The following is a 13,322-nucleotide window of genomic DNA, read 5'->3' as shown; positions in this document are numbered from 1 at the left end:
AAAGTGCGATTGCTTTTAAGGAATCGCAATTTTGCGATTCCTTAAAAGCAATGCATGAAACTTAAAAAAATTGCGATTTCGCAATTAGAGAGAAAAAATTACCATGAGGTTGGACCTCATGGTAATTTTGCGAAAAGTTAGAAATATGCAATTTTGTTCATATTTTTAACTTTCATGTTGTGCACACACATGCCCTTAGGGCATGTGTGTACACAACATATGTGCATTGTTTGATTTCAGGGGTGCAACAGGGTGTCCTTTGGACACCCCTGCACCCTTGAAATCGCAATCTCAATTTGCGATTAGCTAATTGCGAATCGCAAATTGAGATTGTCTTCCCATTCATTCCTATGGGCCTCTAGGCCCATAGGAATGAATGGGAAGGGTTTCCTTAATTGCGATTCGCAAAATGCTAATCCCAAATAAGGAATTCTAAGGAATCGCAATTTATTTAGCGATTTCTTGATGCATAGGCATTTGCGATTCCTTAATTGCGATTCCTTGAAAATCGCAATTAAGGAATCGCAAATGCCGAGATTGATGCATGTGCCTGTATGTCTTTGTGATAATTCTTTTATGAACCATAAACCGAGACCAAGTCAAACTGCTGCCATATAACAATGGATTTGCAGGTAGAATTCATTTTGAGCTGTGAGTTTAGGAGGTCAGACAATGATTGCTCAATGAATTTCACTATTTTATCGAAGAACTTAACAAATTCTTCTGATTTAGCAGAAGGATCTTCTAATCGGATACAATGAGGGGATTTATTAGCAGCTCTGACCAAATCAAATAGCTGTTTAAGGTGTTTTAGATGTGTTGATTAAAGATTTGAAATGGGTGGCTTCAGCATTGATAATGTTTCTTCTGTTGTTTTTGTTCTAGCTGCACTAGATGGTCCAGTCAGAGAAAGGGAGGATGTTATCTCAATTTCTTCTCAAACGTTGTTTTATAAATATTCTTATCAAAGTTGCAACCATTAAAACATAAGTGCAATGCTCATTAGAGGCAGATATATGGCAAGACAAATGGAGTATATTTTCCCACTGCTGTGAGGGTTAGATGATATACACATACTTTTATGTTGAAGAAACTATGAATTCATTAAGATGTTCCTTCCATGAGCCTCACATATTCTTGTGTTTAGTGGGGTGGACAATTGATGCATATATGAGTTCTTCAGTATGATCGCAATATTCCATTTCTTTGTGCCTCTCTGCAAGTTAAGGGGCTGTATCTGAGTTCCAGTGCTGTGCTATTTCCAATTTAACTAGAAGAAAACCCAGTCACACCAAGGCATGTCTGGACAGTGTGACCTCCATGATCCCCAAAAGGTTTGAGATCTAGTGAAGTATGCAAGACATTGAAGAGTGCATCTGACATTGGTTTCTAGTATTTTTGAATATGATGATACGACCAGACCATATGATAAAATTCGCCCACTTCTAATGACATCTAGGGTGGGTTAATAAAGTCAATAAAAGTCAGTAAAACTTTATTTGATCCAGATCTCTACAGAGGTCAACAAATACAAAATTAAAATAATTCCAAATACTCATAAAAATGCTTAGCTAAACATTTTTGTTTTAAACTCACTGCAAGATGGTACAGTGGAAATGTTCAGCCACCAACTCAGAGAACATTAGAGGGTATTTGATAGAATAGAATAAAATCTTTGGATTGTACTTCTTGTTTAAAACAGCTTCAAGAAGCTTTTTAAAAACTTAAACAGGGTATGACAAACATATTAATTAACCGGAGAGTTACACAATGTACTCAAATCTTGAGCAGAGGAAGCGTTATACTTTAGTTGAATTGGGATTATGTAACGTCGGCGGGCCTTAACTATGCTCTCATTAGGACAGATTAATAGAACGTGGAGCAAATCTTGTTGCCCACCTTTACAAAGTTCACATATACCTTTAGGGTTATTAGTACCCTCCCAGCTAGCTGAGAAAGTGACTAAAGGGAGTATGCCCAAATGTAAAAGTAAAATACACCGCCTTACGCCATGCTCTAATTGAAAAAGCAAGTAAGGGACAGAAGTTTTAAATTTCATTCATTCAGCGAACCGTTTATAGTGCTTCAATTGACAACAGTGATCTTTATCAGATTCAAAACTAATTCTAGGGGCCAAATGTTTCAAAAACAGTTTCAGATGTGCTGGAGTCCACTCCTGTAAAATTGCAACCGTGCTTTGAGAGACCTTCAAGGCTTTTACCATATTCTTATTAAAGGTGTACCCAGACGCTTCCTCTCTAAGAAACTCCAATTTTAACAAATGTCTTAAGGTGTCTGGGGCTGCATGTAGCAGATTGTATGCCCACCTAATAATATTACAAATTACTCTGGCAAAAATTCCCGTAACCGATAGCTCAAGATGGAGGGCTTGAACTAGGACCGACTGTGCCACTTTTATCAGTTTTCGAAGAATGGTCCCTTCTTTTACTTTTAATGATTGCCACGTTTTAATTTGAGAATATTCCATGGCATATGATAAGATTGGGGGGATTTTCATATTATAGACTTCCAGCATTAAATTAAAGTGTCTGTTTCCTGTGGAAAGATACAATCTCTGTAGACCAACATGGGAATCTGCTTTCCGGTACAGGTGGCAAAGGTGGGCTTTATCTAGGAGATTGGAAGTGAATGTTCGACCCAGATATACGTACTCACTTACGGACTCTATTGGCTTGTCTCCTAGGGACCAAGTATAAGGCGGAGGCTTCCTTCTACTCCTAAAGGGGAGTACTTCAGTTTTATTGAGATTTGGCATCAGGAAGTTTTTGGATGCATAGAGATTTAGTTCATTCAAAGATCTTTGTAGACCTATCGGGGTCTGTTCAAGAATTATGATATTGTCTGGGTACATTAAACACAGTATATCTACTTGAGCTAATTTTGGAGGAAAATTATTTCTTTGAGAGAGACGCCTTGGGAGATCGCTGATATAAATAGAAAATAATAAAGGAACTAGTAAGCATCCTTGTTTTAGCCCATTCTGCAAAGGGATAGGTTTGGTTAGGCCTTTTTCGCCCCCCATTTGAACTTTGCACCATGTAGATGTATGTTGGGTGATTATTATTGTTAGGAGATCTTTTGGGTATCCCTAATTTAGCCAATTTTCTCCATAGTGTCGAACGGTCCACACTATCGAACGCAGTCGAAAAGTCGATAAATGCACAATATAAAATGAGGCCATTTGACTTCACAAAATGATCAGCCTGATACATAGGAATTACTTTCTTGGAAAAAGCCCAGTCTTTTAAGTGTTCCAAAATGCAAGCAGCAAAGATCTTGCCGGAAGAGTCTAGGAGAGCTATTTGCCTATAGTTTGCAGGGTTTGTTCAGATGCCTTTTTTTTAAAAGGGGTACGACCTCGCTCCCTTACCAAGATTCAGGAATTTCACCACTTTCCAGGCAATATTGAAAAAGAGGGGCTAAAAATGTCCCCAGTCGTCAGAGTTTTTTTGTAAAACTTTGATAGGAATCTTATCTGGGCCCATTGCCGATGTAGACCTGGCAGAAGAAATCAAAGTAGAGATCTGATCGGCTGAGATTTCCATTGTCTTTTGTTTGGGGAGTTTCATTGATGCCTGATCCAGTCTGGGGGATAAAAGGTCTTGATGGTTGGATTCATACAGCCTTAAGATATACCTTTCCCAATCTGATGATGATACAGGAGTTGCTTCAACCGTTTTTTGAATCCCCATCTGCGCAGAGATTATTTTCCAGAATGCTTTATTATTATTGTGCTTTACTGCTTGTTGGATGTCTACCCAGACACAATCTCTCAGAGCTTGTCTTTCTCTCGCCTTTTTCCGTTGGAGTTGTTTTTTCAGTTTCCTCATTTCTCCTTGTCTATAGACACTAAAAGAACTAAATTGCATTCTAGCCAATTTATTTAATTGTCAAGAAATATTGAGTTTTTCCTATCTGGCATGTTTTAATACATTCGTGTCTAGAACTACTACCTTGGAGAGAGGCGACTACCGCCTGCAGGGTCACCTCGAATCTGATTATTGGATTACCGGTCTTGCTTAGTGATGTTAGCAATTCTTGTGTGATCATATGATTTGTTTTACTAATAGCTTTAGAATTCCAATGGATCCTTCTTGTTTTCTGATTTAAGACCGCCTGGCTGTCATAGGAATGGAGTGACCACGGAATGGGGTGCTGGGTATGAATTTGAACTTCCCCAGTGAGTAATGCATGATCGCTTTTATGTGAATGTCTAGTGGAAAGAAATTGAACCTTTGAGAATAAGTTGAGGCTGCAGATGAAATAGTCTATGATAGAAGACTTAGTTGGGGCCAATCTGGTAAATGCCGCTGGAATATCGCCCTCTTTTCTCCCATTAATTATTACGCCATTAATTGCTTTAATGGATGACAGCAACATTTCCCCCTTTTATCTGCTTTTAATTCATTAGGAAAAACAGGAGTTGGAATCTGGCAGGCTTCTTCGTGTGCAGATTTCCCCCTGCTATATATTAGTGAATTTGAGATCTTCCTGTTGAAGTCCCCAGCCATTATCATCATAGGGAATCCCCTTACTTCTAATATTGATTCGATTTCCTTGAATGCTTTAATCAGGATTTGATCTTTTGAGGTTCCTGGTGGAAAATATATGTTAAAAAGTAAGAGTTCAGATGAAGACTCCAATCTTTCTTTCCAACACTTAATGCTGATGCATTGAACATTTGGGAGTGATAGGCCGATTTCCTCCAGGTCCCAGTCAATCTCTTCTCTCAATAGGATTGCTAGGCCTCCTTTTGCGTGACCTCTTCTGGAAGCCTCTGCTGCTTTTGCAAACACCACGTAATCTTTTTGCGCAAAAGTTGTTGTTGACCATGTTTCTTGAAGTAATATTATAGACGGTGGGTGTTCCAGAATAAAATGCAATTTTTCAGTTGTCTTTCCCGCGATGCTCCATGGCGTAATAACATGCCTAGCGCCAAAAAGGTAGTTTCAGATCTTCGCCCAGCTTATTCCTGTTTAAAGAACCTGCAATCCAAGTCCAGGAATTTTCATCCAGATACGGGTTGTGCCGTAAGTCCCGTCCTTCCGAAATTTGCAAAAACGCCATCTTTTATGAAGATCTGCAGGGGAGTATCTTGCACATATTTCCTTTCTATTTCTTCCGTTCTCAGTTGTTTAAAGTTATTAATAGAGATGCCTTTTATTCCTTCAACTTCCCTTATCCTTTTACATATCGAGCTTGCCTTCTTAACCATAACAAAATCATAGCCATTTTTAGGTCTCGGCATCGAGACCTATTGTCATGGAGTTCGCTCTGAAGGGACCTAGAGCTGTGAACGCGCCGACCAGGGTCTGTGAACGCGCTTATGCAGGCCGGCCGAAGGCAGGCACACACACACGCACGCGCAGTCTCTCACACACACACACACACACGCAGACACACCCACACACGTGCAGACACACGCGCGCAGACACACACACACACGTGCCAAGCCCCCAAGCCCCACTTACCGCATCAGCCGCCACTCCTGATTTCTGCTGCCACCAGTCTCTGGGCCATCCACTCCATGGGCGCGGGCTTCTCGCAAAGACGGAAGTCCCGCCCCACGACAGCCGTGAGCTTGCACATCCCGAAACCGGAAGTTCGGGAGTGTGCACGCTTACGGCTTGTTTTTTTTTTGTGATCGTGTTAGGCATAGCACCATACGTGCAGAGATTCCCACCCACGAGAAGCAATTATTTCTGAAAGGAGTCACAAAACGCTGTTTCACTGTGGCTGTTTGTCAGTCCTGCTTGTGTGAGTGAACTTCACATCAAGTGATGCAGATGCTGTCAGCTGGCCGCCGCAAACCAACAGAAGAAGCCTGAGTGAGGACTGAGCAATCGTATTTATTCCTAGACATTTAATACAGTTTTGAACCATATTTCATAGTTTATCTTCTGTGCGGTATAGTCTGCGTGGTTGTCCGGTTGCTTGAGAGAAGTATTTCTGGAGTTGCCCAGCGTAGTAGTGAGTGTGCAGGGTAGTGAGTGCAGGGTAGTGAGTGCAGAGTAGTGAGTGCAGAGTAGTGAGTGCAGAGTAGTGAGTGCAGAGAGTAGTGAGTGCAGAGAGTAGTGAGTGCAGAGAGTAGTGAGTGCAGAGAGTAGTGAGTGCAGAGTAGTGAGTGCAGAGTAGTGAGTGCAGAGTAGTGAGTGCAGAGAGTAGTGAGTGCAGAGAGTAGTGAGTGCAGAGTAGTGAGTGCAGAGTAGTGAGTGCAGAGAGTAGTGAGTGCAGAGAGTAGTGAGTGCAGAGAGTAGTGAGTGCAGAGAGTAGTGAGTGCGGAGAGTAGTGAGTGCAGAGTAGTGAGTGCAGAGTAGTGAGTGCAGAGTAGTGAGTGCAGAGTAGTGAGTGCAGAGTAGTGAGTGCAGGGTAGTGAGTGCAGAGTAGTGAGTGCAGAGAGTAGTGAGTGCAGAGTAGTGAGTGCAGAGTGCAGAGTAGTGAGTGCAGAGTGCAGAGTAGTGAGTGGAGAGTCGTGAGTGCAGAGAGTAGTGAGTGCAGAGTAGTGAGTGCAGAGTAGTGAGTGCAGAGTGCAGAGTAGTGAGTGCAGAGTGCAGAGTAGTGAGTGCAGAGTGCAGAGTAGTGAGTGCAGAGTGCAGGGTAGTGAGTGCAGAGAGTAGTGAGTGCAGAGAGTAGTGAGTGCAGAGAGTAGTGAGTGCAGAGAGTAGTGAGTGCAGAGAGTAGTGAGTGCAGAGTAGTGAGTGCAGAGTAGTGAGTGCAGAGTGCAGAGTAGTGAGTGCAGAGTGCAGAGTAGTGAGTGCAGAGTAGTGAGTAGTGAGTAGTGAGTGCAGAGTAGTGAGTGCAGAGTAGTGAGTGCAGAGTAGTGAGTGCAGAGTAGTGAGTGCAGAGTAGTGAGTGCAGAGTAGTGCGTAGTGAGTGCAGAGAGTAGTGAGTGCAGAGTAGTGAGTGCAGAGTAGTGAGTGCAGAGTAGTGAGTGCAGAGTAGTGAGTAGTGAGTGCAGAGAGTAGTGAGTGCAGAGTAGTGAGTGCAGAGTAGTGAGTAGTGAGTGCAGAGAGTAGTGAGTGCAGAGTAGTGAGTAGTGAGTGCAGAGTAGTGAGTGCAGAGTAGTGAGTGCAGAGTAGTGAGTAGTGAGTGCAGAGAGTAGTGAGTGCAGAGTAGTGAGTGCAGAGTAGTGAGTGCAGAGTAGTGAGTGCAGAGTAGTGAGTGCAGAGTAGTGAGTAGTGAGTGCAGAGTAGAGTAGTGAGTGCAGAGTAGTGAGTAGTGAGTGCAGAGTAGTGAGTAGTGAGTGCAGAGTAGTGAGTAGTGAGTGCAGAGTAGTGAGTGCAGAGTAGTGAGTGCAGAGTAGTGAGTAGTGAGTGCAGAGTAGTGAGTGCAGAGTAGTGAGTAGTGAGTGCAGAGTAGTGAGTGCAGAGTAGTGAGTAGTGAGTGCAGAGTAGTGAGTAGTGAGTGCAGAGTAGTGAGTAGTGAGTGCAGAGTAGTGAGTAGTGAGTGCAGAGTAGTGAGTGCTGAGTAGTGAGTGCAGAGTAGTGAGTAGTGAGTGCAGAATAGTGAGTAGTGAGTGCAGAGTAGTGAGTGCAGAGTAGTGAGTGCAGAGTAGTGAGTGCAGAGTAGTGAGTAGTGAGTGCAGAGAGTAGTGAGTGCAGAGTAGTGAGTAGTGAGTGCAGAGTAGTGAGTAGTGAGTGCAGAATAGTGAGTAGTGAGTGCAGAATAGTGAGTAGTGAGTGCAGAGAGTAGTGAGTGCAGAGAGTAGTGAGTGCAGAGAGTAGTGAGTGCAGAGTAGTGAGTGCAGAGTAGTGAGTGCAGAGTAGTGAGTGCAGAGTAGTGAGTAGTGAGTGCAGAATAGTGAGTAGTGAGTGCAGAATAGTGAGTAGTGAGTGCAGAGTAGTGAGTGCAGAGTAGTGAGTGCAGAGTAGTGAGTGCAGAGTAGTGAGTGCAGAGTAGTGAGTGCAGAGTAGTGAGTAGTGAGTGCAGAGTAGTGAGTGCAGAGTAGTGAGTAGTGAGTGCAGAGTAGTGAGTGCAGAGTAGTGAGTAGTGAGTGCAGAGTAGTGAGTAGTGAGTGCAGAGTAGTGAGTAGTGAGTGCAGAGTAGTGAGTAGTGAGTGCAGAGTAGTGAGTGCTGAGTAGTGAGTGCAGAGTAGTGAGTAGTGAGTGCAGAATAGTGAGTAGTGAGTGCAGAGTAGTGAGTGCAGAGTAGTGAGTGCAGAGTAGTGAGTGCAGAGTAGTGAGTAGTGAGTGCAGAGAGTAGTGAGTGCAGAGTAGTGAGTAGTGAGTGCAGAGTAGTGAGTAGTGAGTGCAGAATAGTGAGTAGTGAGTGCAGAATAGTGAGTAGTGAGTGCAGAGAGTAGTGAGTGCAGAGAGTAGTGAGTGCAGAGAGTAGTGAGTGCAGAGTAGTGAGTGCAGAGTAGTGAGTGCAGAGTAGTGAGTGCAGAGTAGTGAGTAGTGAGTGCAGAATAGTGAGTAGTGAGTGCAGAATAGTGAGTAGTGAGTGCAGAGTAGTGAGTGCAGAGTAGTGAGTGCAGAGTAGTGAGTGCAGAGTAGTGAGTGCAGAGTAGTGAGTGCAGAGTAGTGAGTAGTGAGTGCAGAGTAGTGAGTAGTGAGTGCAGAGTAGTGAGTAGTGAGTGCAGAGTAGTGAGTGCAGAGTAGTGAGTAGTGAGTGCAGAGTAGTGAGTAGTGAGTGCAGAGTAGTGAGTAGTGAGTGCAGAGTAGTGAGTAGTGAGTGCAGAGTAGTGAGTGCAGAGTAGTGAGTGCAGAATAGTGAGTAGTGAGTAGTGAGTGCATAGTGAGTAGTGAGTGCAGAATAGTGAGTAGTGAGTAGTGAGTGCAGAGTAGTGAGTGCAGAGTAGTGAGTGCAGAGTAGTGAGTGCAGAGTAGTGAGTGCAGAGTAGTGAGTGCAGAGTAGTGAGTAGTGAGTGCAGAGAGTAGTGAGTGCAGAGTAGTGAGTGCAGAGTAGTGAGTGCAGAGTAGTGAGTGCAGAGTAGTGAGTGCAGAGTAGTGAGTGCAGAGTAGTGAGTGCAGAGAGTAGTGAGTGCAGAGTAGTGAGTAGTGAGTAGTGAGTGCAGAATAGTGAGTAGTGAGTGCAGAGAGTAGTGAGTGCAGAGTAGTGAGTGCAGAGTAGTGAGTGCAGAGTAGTGAGTGCAGAGTAGTGAGTGCAGAGTAGTGAGTGCAGAGTAGTGAGTGCAGAGTAGTGAGTAGTGAGTGCAGAGTAGTGAGTAGTGAGTGCAGAGTAGTGAGTAGTGAGTGCAGAGTAGTGAGTAGTGAGTGCAGAGTAGTGAGTGCAGAGAGTAGTGAGTGCAGAGTAGTGAGTGCAGAGTAGTGAGTGCAGAGTAGTGAGTGCAGAATAGTGAGTAGTGAGTAGTGAGTGCAGAGTAGTGAGTGCAGAGTAGTGAGTGCAGAGTAGTGAGTGCAGAGTAGTGAGTAGTGAGTGCAGAGAGTAGTGAGTGCAGAGAGTAGTGAGTGCAGAGAGTAGTGAGTGCAGAGAGTAGTGAGTGCAGAGTAGTGAGTAGTGAGTGCAGAGTAGTGAGTGCAGAGTAGTGAGTGCAGAGTAGTGAGTGCAGAGTAGTGAGTGCAGACTAGTGAGTGCAGACTAGTGAGTGCAGAGTAGTGAGTGCAGAGTAGTGAGTGCAGAGTAGTGAGTGCAGAGTAGTGAGTGCAGAGTAGTGAGTGCAGAGAGTAGTGAGTGCAGAGAGTAGTGAGTGCAGAGAGTAGTGAGTGCAGAGAGTAGTGAGTGCAGAGAGTAGTGAGTGCAGAGAGTAGTGAGTGCAGAGTAGTGAGTGCAGAGTAGTGAGTGCAGAGTAGTGAGTGCAGAGTAGTGAGTGCAGAGTAGTGAGTAGTGAGTGCAGAGTAGTGAGTAGTGAGTGCAGAGTAGTGAGTAGTGAGTGCAGAGTAGTGAGTGCAGAGTAGTGAGTGCAGAGTAGTGAGTGCAGAGTAGTGAGTGCAGAGTAGTGAGTAGTGAGTGCAGAGTAGTGAGTAGTGAGTGCAGAGTAGTGAGTAGTGAGTGCAGAGTAGTGAGTAGTGAGTGCAGAGTAGTGAGTGCAGAGTAGTGAGTGCAGAGTAGTGAGTGCAGAGTAGTGAGTGCAGAGTAGTGAGTGCAGAGTAGTGAGTGCAGAGTAGTGAGTAGTGAGTGCAGAGTAGTGAGTGCAGAGTAGTGAGTGCAGAGTAGTGAGTAGTGAGTGCAGAGTAGTGAGTAGTGAGTGCAGAGTAGTGAGTGCAGAGTAGTGAGTGCAGAGTAGTGAGTGCAGAGTAGTGAGTGCAGAGTAGTGAGTAGTGAGTGCAGAGTAGTGAGTAGTGAGTGCAGAGTAGTGAGTAGTGAGTGCAGAGTAGTGAGTAGTGAGTGCAGAGTAGTGAGTAGTGAGTGCAGAGTAGTGAGTGAGTGCAGAGTAGTGAGTAGTGAGTGCAGAGTAGTGAGTGCAGAGTAGTGAGTGCAGAGTAGTGAGTGCAGAGTAGTGAGTGCAGAGTAGTGAGTGCAGAGTAGTGAGTAGTGAGAGCAGAGTAGTGAGTAGTGAGTGCAGAGTAGTGAGTAGTGAGTGCAGAGTAGTGAGTAGTGAGTGCAGAGTAGTGAGTGCAGAATAGTGAGTAGTGAGTGCAGAATAGTGAGTAGTGAGTGCAGAGTAGTGAGTGCAGAGTAGTGAGTGCAGAGTAGTGAGTGCAGAGTAGTGAGTGCTGAGCAGAGAGTAGTGAGTGCAGAGTAGTGAGTGCAGAGTAGTGAGTGCAGAGTAGTGAGTGCAGAGTAGTGAGTGCAGAGTAGTGAGTGCAGAGTAGTGAGTGCAGAGTAGTGAGTGCAGAGTAGTGAGTGCAGAGTAGTGAGTAGTGAGTGCAGAGTAGTGAGTAGTGAGTGCAGAGTAGTGAGTAGTGAGTGCAGAGTAGTGAGTGCAGAGTAGTGAGTGCAGAGTAGTGAGTGCAGAGTAGTGAGTGCAGAGTAGTGAGTGCAGAGTAGTGAGTGCAGAGTAGTGAGTGCAGAGTAGTGAGTGCAGAGTAGTGAGTGCAGAGTAGTGAGTGCAGAGTAGTGAGTAGTGAGTGCAGAGTAGTGAGTAGTGAGTGCAGAGTAGTGAGTGCAGAGTAGTGAGTGCAGAGTAGTGAGTGCAGAGTAGTGAGTGCAGAGTAGTGAGTGCAGAGTAGTGAGTGCAGAGTAGTGAGTGCAGAGTAGTGAGTGCAGAGTAGTGAGTGCAGAGTAGTGAGCAGAGAGTAGTGAGCAGAGAGTAGTGAGTGCAGAGTAGTGAGCGCAGAGTAGTGAGTGCAGAGTAGTGAGTGCAGAGTAGTGAGTGCAGAGTAGTGAGTGCAGAGTAGTGAGTGCAGAGTAGTGAGTGCAGAGTAGTGAGTAGTGAGTGCAGAGTAGTGAGTGCAGAGTAGTGAGTGCAGAGTAGTGAGTGCAGAGTAGTGAGTGCAGAGTAGTGAGTAGTGAGTGCAGAGTAGTGAGTAGTGAGTGCAGAGTAGTGAGTAGTGAGTGCAGAGTAGTGAGTAGTGAGTGCAGAGTAGTGAGTAGTGAGTGCAGAGTAGTGAGTGCAGAGTAGTGAGTGCAGAGTAGTGAGTGCAGAGTAGTGAGTTCAGAGTAGTGAGTGCAGAGTAGTGAGTGCAGATAGTGAGTAGTGAGTGCAGAGTAGTGAGTGCAGAGTAGTGAGTGCAGAGTAGTGAGTGCAGAGTAGTGAGTGCAGAGTAGTGAGTGCAGAGTAGTGAGTAGTGAGTGCAGAGTAGTGAGTGCAGAGTAGTGAGTGCAGAGTAGTGAGTGCAGAGTAGTGAGTGCAGAGTAGTGAGTGCAGAGTAGTGAGTGCAGAGTAGTGAGTAGTGAGTGCTGAGCAGAGAGTAGTGAGTGCAGAGTAGTGAGTGCAGAGTAGTGAGTGCAGAGTAGTGAGTGCAGAGTAGTGAGTGCAGAGTAGTGAGTGCAGAGTAGTGAGTGCTGAGCAGAGAGTAGTGAGTGCTGAGCAGAGAGTAGTGAGTGCCGAGTAGTGAGTGCAGAGTAGTGAGTGCAGAGTAGTGAGTAGTGAGTGCAGAGTAGTGAGTGCAGAGTAGTGAGTGCAGAGTAGTGAGTGCAGAGTAGTGAGTGCAGAGTAGTGAGTGCAGAGTAGTGAGTAGTGAGTGCTGAGCAGAGAGTAGTGAGTGCAGAGTAGTGAGTGCAGAGTAGTGAGTGCAGAGTAGTGAGTGCAGAGTAGTGAGTGCAGAGTAGTGAGTGCAGAGTAGTGAGTGCTGAGCAGAGAGTAGTGAGTGCTGAGCAGAGAGTAGTGAGTGCCGAGTAGTGAGTGCAGAGTAGTGAGTGCAGAGTAGTGAGTAGTGAGTGCAGAGTAGTGAGTGCAGAGTAGTGAGTGCAGAGTAGTGAGTAGTGAGTGCAGAGTAGTGAGTAGTGAGTGCAGAGTAGTGAGTAGTGAGTGCAGAGTAGTGAGTAGTGAGTGCAGAGTAGTGAGTGCAGAGTAGTGAGTGCAGAGTAGTGAGTGCAGAGTAGTGAGTGCAGAGTAGTGAGTGCAGAGTAGTGAGTGCAGAGTAGTGAGTGCAGAGTAGTGAGTTCAGAGTAGTGAGTTCAGAGTAGTGAGTTCAGAGTAGTGAGTGCAGAGTAGTGAGTGCAGAGTAGTGAGTGCAGAGTAGTGAGTGCAGAGTAGTGAGTGCAGAGTAGTGAGTGCAGAGTAGTGAGTGCAGAGTAGTGAGTGCAGAGTAGTGAGTTCAGAGTAGTGAGTTCAGAGTAGTGAGTTCAGAGTAGTGAGTGCAGAGTAGTGAGTGCAGAGTAGTGAGTGCAGAGTAGTGAGTGCAGAGTAGTGAGTGCAGAGTAGTGAGTGCAGAGTAGTGAGTGCAGAGTAGTGAGTGCAGAGTAGTGAGTGCAGAGCAGAGAGTAGTGAGTGCAGAGTAGTGAGTGCAGAGTAGTGAGTGCAGAGTAGTGAGTGCAGAGTAGTGAGTGCAGAGTAGTGAGTGCAGAGTAGTGAGTGCAGAGCAGTGAGTGCAGAGCAGTGAGTGCAGAGCAGTGAGTGCAGAGCAGTGAGTGCAGAGCAGTGAGTGCAGAGCAGTGAGTGCAGAGCAGTGAGTGCAGAGCAGTGAGTGCAGAGCAGTGAGTGCAGAGTAGTGAGTGCAGAGTAGTGAGTGCAGAGTAGTGAGTGCAGAGTAGTGAGTGCAGAATGCAGAGTTACGAGTGCAGAGTAGTGAGTGCAGGTGCAGAGCAGTAAGTGCAGGTGCAGAGCGGTGTGTGCTGTTGAGTGCAGAGTGCTGTGTGCTGTTGAGTGCAGAGTGCTGTGTGCTGTTGAGTGCAGAGTGCTGTGTATTGGCAATGTAAATGACAATGTCATTTGTTTATGATTTAAAGAAAAAAAAAGAAATGTTATGAGCAATGCCAATAGCTCTTCCTTTAATGATGCAGAGACCATTGCATTG

The sequence above is a fragment of the Lissotriton vulgaris genome, chromosome 3_1 (assembly GCF_964263255.1).
Source record: "Lissotriton vulgaris chromosome 3_1, aLisVul1.2, whole genome shotgun sequence".
Taxonomy (NCBI): domain Eukaryota; kingdom Metazoa; phylum Chordata; class Amphibia; order Caudata; family Salamandridae; genus Lissotriton; species Lissotriton vulgaris.
This window is presented reverse-complemented; position numbering follows the sequence as displayed.